This window comes from Babylonia areolata, chromosome 5 (assembly GCF_041734735.1).
Source record: "Babylonia areolata isolate BAREFJ2019XMU chromosome 5, ASM4173473v1, whole genome shotgun sequence".
In the NCBI taxonomy this organism is placed as follows: domain Eukaryota; kingdom Metazoa; phylum Mollusca; class Gastropoda; order Neogastropoda; family Buccinidae; genus Babylonia; species Babylonia areolata.
The window spans coordinates 29,739,379-29,746,285 of NC_134880.1; the positions used below are offsets into that span (position 1 = coordinate 29,739,379).

At 37.0% G+C, this 6,907-nt stretch overlaps 1 long non-coding RNA gene across 1 annotated transcript; it reads left to right on the forward strand.

The window, feature by feature from the left end:
• The first annotated feature begins 2,477 nt into the window (after positions 1 to 2,477).
• LOC143282020 (uncharacterized) lies at positions 2,478 to 5,930 on the forward strand. Its single transcript, XR_013055202.1, has 3 exons — positions 2,478 to 3,455; positions 4,133 to 4,289; positions 4,910 to 5,930. It is a non-coding gene; the product is annotated as an uncharacterized LOC143282020 (long non-coding RNA).
• Positions 5,931 to 6,907: the final 977 nt, after the last annotated feature.

A 6,907-nucleotide genomic window follows, 5' to 3' on the forward strand; every position in this document is an offset into this window, starting at 1 on the left:
AATTTTTTATTTTTTTTATTTTTATTTTTTTAATTATGGTTCATTTTTATATTCCTCTTTTTTCTTCTTCTTCTTTAAAAAAAAAAAGGTTTATTGTTAATGGTGCTTACAGCCGCAGGGTAAGCGCTATATATATCATTATTATTCGCGCGCGCGCGCGTGTGTGTTCCTTTATATTCCTTATGTTTGTTCTTTGATTCAGTTTGAAAATCAATATTTTTGAGGGTGGTTTCTAATATACCGATGTGCGATTATATGTTGCATGTGAACAGGTGCTAACATAAACAGATGAAAACAGAGAGAGAGAGAGAGAGAGAGAGAAAGAAAAAATGCATAAGATAATGAAATGAATATCACTGAAAAACCTGTGATTAAAAATACACAAAAATTCTGGTTGGTGCTATACATATCCTGTGATATGTAGAAAGACGTCATTGAAGGAGTCAGTGTTAATGTTATCACCGTCGACGTCTTACTGACGTCATCGTTAGTATCATAATTGCAATGTCGTCTAAGATTTGTATTATGAAAAGTCATGAAACCAATGCTGATGACGATGGACATGTTTTAAACAAACACATTTCTCACGCATTGCAACAGGGGATCGACCACACTGTCTCGCAATCCCACGCTTTCAAGTAAAGTGAGAGAAAACATGGGGTCAGAAAAAGCATGGGGTATCTTCTTTGTGCTCTCTGAAATCGTACGAAAGTTATATGAGAAAAATATTTTAATCAAAAAGTTTTATTGTAAGAAACTGAGAAAGTATCATCATGCTAAAACTGCAGTAAAGGAAGATTTGAATCACACAGAACACTAGAAGCGACAAGGACTTTGGTAAAGGTGACGATGAGAAACGTGATGTACACTTTCAATAACGTCCGTATATGCTGGAGGCTGCAGTGCTGGTGGCTTCCGAGTAATCACTGTACACCGAAGTGGCATCATCGTCGTTAACACTGGTAGTGATGACCATGGAAGACGGTTCGGTGAGCATGGTAGTAGAAGGTCTTGAAAATGAAGGTACAACTGGACTTGTATATATAGAACTTGGAGCGCCAATCAGTCTGACTGAATCTGACCAAAAAAGAAAGAAAAAAAAAAGCATTTTGCATATTGCATATTTGCTATTACATCTTTATGTCAAATACTGTAAGATGTTAAGATATACTGATATGGATGGGAAGGGTAAGTATTTAGTGGTCAGAAAAGGGAGGGTAGGCTGGTGATGCCACTGGTCACTCTCTTGGAGTGTGCCAAGCTGGAAATGACAGTAGTGGTGTGTGTGTGTGTGGGTGTGTGTGTGTGTGTGTGTGTGTGTGTGTGTGTGTGTGTGTGTGTATGTGTGTGTGTGTGTTTCCTTATGAGCGATTACTTGGCTGGTTGGTTTGGTCTTCTTTAACTCTGTTTTAAGAATATTTTCATGTTCTAAGTGTTTTCTATGAAACTGAAAATCTATTTTCAGTGAAGTCTCACATGCGAAATGATGCTGACACAAACAGATGAACAAATGAGCAAGCATGAAATGAAGAACAATCTAGATAAATGTGACAGAAAAGGTTGCATCACAACAAATATTAAAACTGTATAATTTTGGTGTTTTCACACGCCCTACGTGAAGGTAAGGAATTGTGAAACACCTTTTTTGCTATCACGTTTATGTAGAAAATTGAATCATTTTGATACTATTCCCAATATCCAGGAAAGATTCGGTTCACGTCATACTGTATCATATCATATTATGTTATATTGTATCATATCATGTTTGAGTTATACAAATCGCCTGAATTTTGTTTGCTATTGATTTCCGAAGTTGAATTTGAGGTCGATGCATTGCAGTGACGCATCTTATGTGAAACACAATAAATAGCTGTCTCAGAGTCATTACTGATCATGTCTTCGCTAACGCCACTGACATTCTCATGATCGTTTTGTCGCCGCCCCCCCCCCCCTTTTTTTATTCTTTTCCTTTTCTCTCTCTCATTTTTATCTCAGATTTGCACTGGGAAATGACAATAAACCAATTCCGATGTTAAAGGAAATATTTTTTGATAAAAATGAGGGGGACTTCCGACGATTTCTTTGAGAGATAAATTGTGGGATTGCGAGAAATCGTGGACTTACAACCCTGTGTAACACATCATAATAAATGTGATGACTGGAAAGATAAAATTCAGAATCACCAGAAACAAAGAAAAAGGTGGAAAAACAACGACACACACACACACACACACACACACACATATATATATATATATATATATATATATATATATATATATATATATATATATATAGAGAGAGAGAGAGAGAGAGAGAGAGAGAGAGAGAGAGAGAGTCCATAGATAACCCATCCCTATTAGAAAGGAAGTTAGATTTGTCAAGTCTCTAGATCCATATTTTACAGTACATGTATCCACATCTTGCTTGGAGTAGTTCCATCCGAAATTTTGATAATGATAAGATGATAATAATAGTATGTATATGTGACCCTCCATCACGGAATGAGTCGCTTTGTCCCTGACCAACTTTCCCGCTAGCGGCGATTTTAGGCGGGTGGGGGTCAGGTTGTCGATTTTCAGATTTTGACTTCATAGTAAACTTTAGGCTTTCTTTTATCTCATATTGAAGTATCTAGGCATAACTGTGTCTTCTTTTGCCTTAAAAGTGTGCTTAAAATGCCTAACCCGTCATTCTGATCGCCTATGACTTCGCGAAATCGATCAACTTTGACAAGCTTGCCCTCCGTCATCTCTTGGAATCGACCGGTCGAATCATACATTGTTTTAAAGGTCAAGTCCGTCTCTTTCAATCTATGTCCTTCTCATTGGTTGATTTTTTAACTACGAGCGAATCGTCGCTTTCAAAATAAGGATACACTACGTAAACAATGCGTCACTATGAAGGAAAATCCCCTCTGTCATTGGCCGAGAGAGGCCACGTGACGAAACCAGCCATTCAGCACGCTAGCTCAAATAAACATGGTCGCAGGGTTCGGAAGCACGTTTTCAAGAGTGACTTGGCGATTTCCTGACAAGATACACTTGCGTTGCACACATTTTGCCATTCAGTGAAGAAGACGACATTTGTGAGTTTCTAACCCAGTACTTCATTGATGGAACTGACCGTTCATGAAATCGATCTCAGTGAACACGAAGGCAACGCTGATTTCGAAAGCAGACGACGCAGGATTGTCGTTCAGTTTTCATCAACAATAATATTAATTTTGATGTAGATGACGAATCAACATTTGCACTATATACAGAAAGATTGGAAGCCTTCGCCTGTAATTGCCGAAATCACATGCACCAGGTGCCATCAGTGTTGTGACTGACATGGAAACAAGTGAAACTGACTTGCTGCACTGAAGTGATAGAACTGGGTTTCTCACAGCTCACACAAGGAATATGCAAGCAAAGTGACTGGGGGACTGGATATAGCTGAAGTGTCTGAAGGTAAGCTTTCTTATTTTACCCACATTGACAAATACTGAAATGTAATGATGGTATAATCAATTGATAATAATTTATTTAACAATGATTGACTCAAGACTGATTTATTGTCTTACATTGGAACAGGAATTCACTGTTTGACATGTGGAATAAAAATGATTAAAAGAATAAAGTGAATCTGAGGAAATTAACAGAATGTAAATTAAAAGATCTCTCTCTCTCTCACACACACACACACACACACACACACACACACACACACACACACACAATGTGTGACACAGTGTGTATACATGTCACTCACACACACACACACACACACACACACACACACACACACATACACAATGTGTGTCACACAGTGAGTCACATACTCACTCACACACACACACACACACACACACACACACACACACACACACACACACACTGTCCCTTCACAGTTTAACCATTTAACTGAGCAAGGGGAGGTTCAGGGGCATGACATTATGAACAGTTTTCAGTTTCACAGAATTTGCTTCAATGGATATTTTATGTGAATGTGTGTCAGGTTGGTGTGTGTGTGTGTGTGTGTGTGTGTGTGTGTGTGTGTGTGTGTGTGTGTGTTGTTTTAAATAAATATAGACTTGTGTCAACAGTAAATACTAACAGTATTACTAATAGTTCAATTTCTTTTTCAGCCCTGAAAGATATGATGGTACTTTATATGCCTGCCTGTACACCAATGAATAATTCTGATATCACTGCTGGCAAGTCATGTCATCAGAAGGAGAGGCAACACCACCAAACTAACTACACTGTCAACTAAAGAACTGTCTGCTGGTGAACTATCTATGAGTGAGTGAGTCAACTGTTAATGTACTATGATTTATAGTATAAATTTACCATGAAGTGTGCAAACTTAGTTTCTTTTTACAAACTTTGTCTAGATGTACATGTATGGAATTGTAAACTTTTGCACAGACATTTACATAAATGATATAAGTGTGCATGTGCTTGACATGCCACTATGCATAAAGTAACTTAATGGATTGCAGCATGTCATGCACATGCACACTGATATGCACACTGATACTCATAGTGATACAGCATTAATAATCACTATTTCATACTTTTATTATCAGTAAACTGCTTTGTCTGATTATATTATGATATATATATATATATATATATATATATATATATATATATATATATATATATATATATATATATATATCATAAGTGTATTCTTTTTTTATTTTCTGATAAAATACATAGAACTAGAAGTAAAGCATTTTGTAAAGTCCTGTGTAAAGAATGAAAGCTGTGATGTAAATGTACAAAACTGAAATTACTGTTGATATTTAATCTAATATTATTAGCATTAATGAATAAACTTTAGAACATATAGAAAATAATTCAAAACAAAGGAAATGAAAAGAGATAAAGAAGTATTACATAACAAACTGTTTCAGGATAAACCATGCATTTTTGGAACATACTGACACCACCGGTGGAGAAAAAAGAGTGGAGGAAGAAGGTTCAATATCAACACCATCCACCCTGATGACACTTTGTACCACAAGAATTGATTACCTGTGCCACATATCTGCACATTTTTTAAATTTTTTTTATTTTTATTTTTTTAGCAGATTGAGTGTTTGTTTGATGAGGTTGTGTGTCTTTATTGTGTGAAGTATGGGTTTGACAAGTAGGTTTTCTTTGCAGATGAAGTGTTTGAAGTGTTCATTTGGATTATGAAATGTATTTCATTTGATGCTATGCTGGGATAAAACACACATGAACTTGTACCTTTTGTATGAGCAGTTTTGTTGTGTGGATCTTTTTTGTTATTTTGTTGTGCTTGTTGTATGGATTATGGTAATATCACAAGCACACTAAGCCAGTGAGCACATTGAATTACAACAATTACATGATTCGGCATCATGATTTAGCATTTTTTACCTCTAATCTGGCATAAATTTTAGTACACATACTATACAAAGCAAAAGTTTCATAGTAATTGGACCACAAACAACACCACAACAAAACTGATCTTAAAACTGGAAGGTTTTTAGTCATGTTGAGCTGATTAAAAAGTAAGTATACTAATACTTCAGTTGCAATTCTTTCCAAAAAAATTAGAAAATTCTTATTTGAATAAAATCAAATACACTCAATATTTTTCTTTCAAACTTTGTGCAATTGTGGATATTGCCACTAAGTATGTGTGTGCCAAATTTCATGAACATATCTTGCTTAGAAGTATGTGGTTGCTATGAACATGTTCCAAAACTTTTCGGCCTTGATTTCTCAGTTCGTTACTTTCGCGACTTTAGAACTTCAAATCACAATAACTTTTCACAGAATCATCCGATTTACAAACTTTTTTTTTCGCTGTAAAGGTCATTTATTGCAGATTTATGATATACCAATAACTAAAAATCGACCTCTGGTGCAAAGCGACTCATTTCGTGGTGGAGGGTCACATATATCGCTGAATCTTTTGTAGAAATAAATCAAAGCGCTTTCACACAATTCACATGCATGCGTAACTAATACTGAAGAAACTGTAGACAAGGAAGAGGCAGGGGATGGAGGCTATCTTGGAAAAAGGTGGGTTTTAAGGCCAGAAAGAGCCGAGTGCGGAGACCTGACGAAGTGATAGAGAAAGTTCATTCCAAATGCAAGGTCAAGAATCACTCTCCGGCCTTAAATCAGGTTGCAATGTGTTTGAAATGGCGTGTATTGTCGTTTGAGACAATTTGATAAGTTTGAGAGGGGAGGAGGGCGGGGGGATTTTGGACAATAGGGGGGTCGGTCTGGATTCACTCCACGGGGGGTCGTTATGGGCACGTGCCCATAACGAACCCCCGGGGATGATTTCGGGAGGGGTGTGGTTATTGATCATTACACCGAGGTTTGGTTTTGAATGTGATCGGAACAAAACTACAAAAGTGCTGACAGACAGGAAGTCAGGTTGATATGCTTTGCCTGACGTTCCCAGCAAACTACCAAGTTATGCTCACGAGCTTACGGCAAGTGAATTAGAAATGTGTACTTTGCTATCTTTACCTGATTTAGATTCGGATTTCCTCGTCAATAGGCCTACTGTTTTAAACAACACGTGAAAGGAATGTCATACGAATCTTAACCTGAGGTCCATTAGAAAAGAAGGTTCATTCCCTTACATTGTGGACAAACATCTGCATTCAGTCTGATTATTCTTATGACATCAAATCATGAGGGTTTGAAGCCTTATATTTATATACATCTTCAGAATACGTTTTTGAGTGTTTTTTGTGGACTGTATTACTTTATTCAGTCGAACTAGTTGCTATGAGTTTGACTATTTCTGCTTACGCTTTGACCCCAGAATAAGAGCATGTCCTTTCTTGACCAAATTACTCCTCTTTCCCTCTCTCTTCCACCGCGCGCGCGCGCGCGCGTGTGTGTGTGTGTGTGTGTTTCAT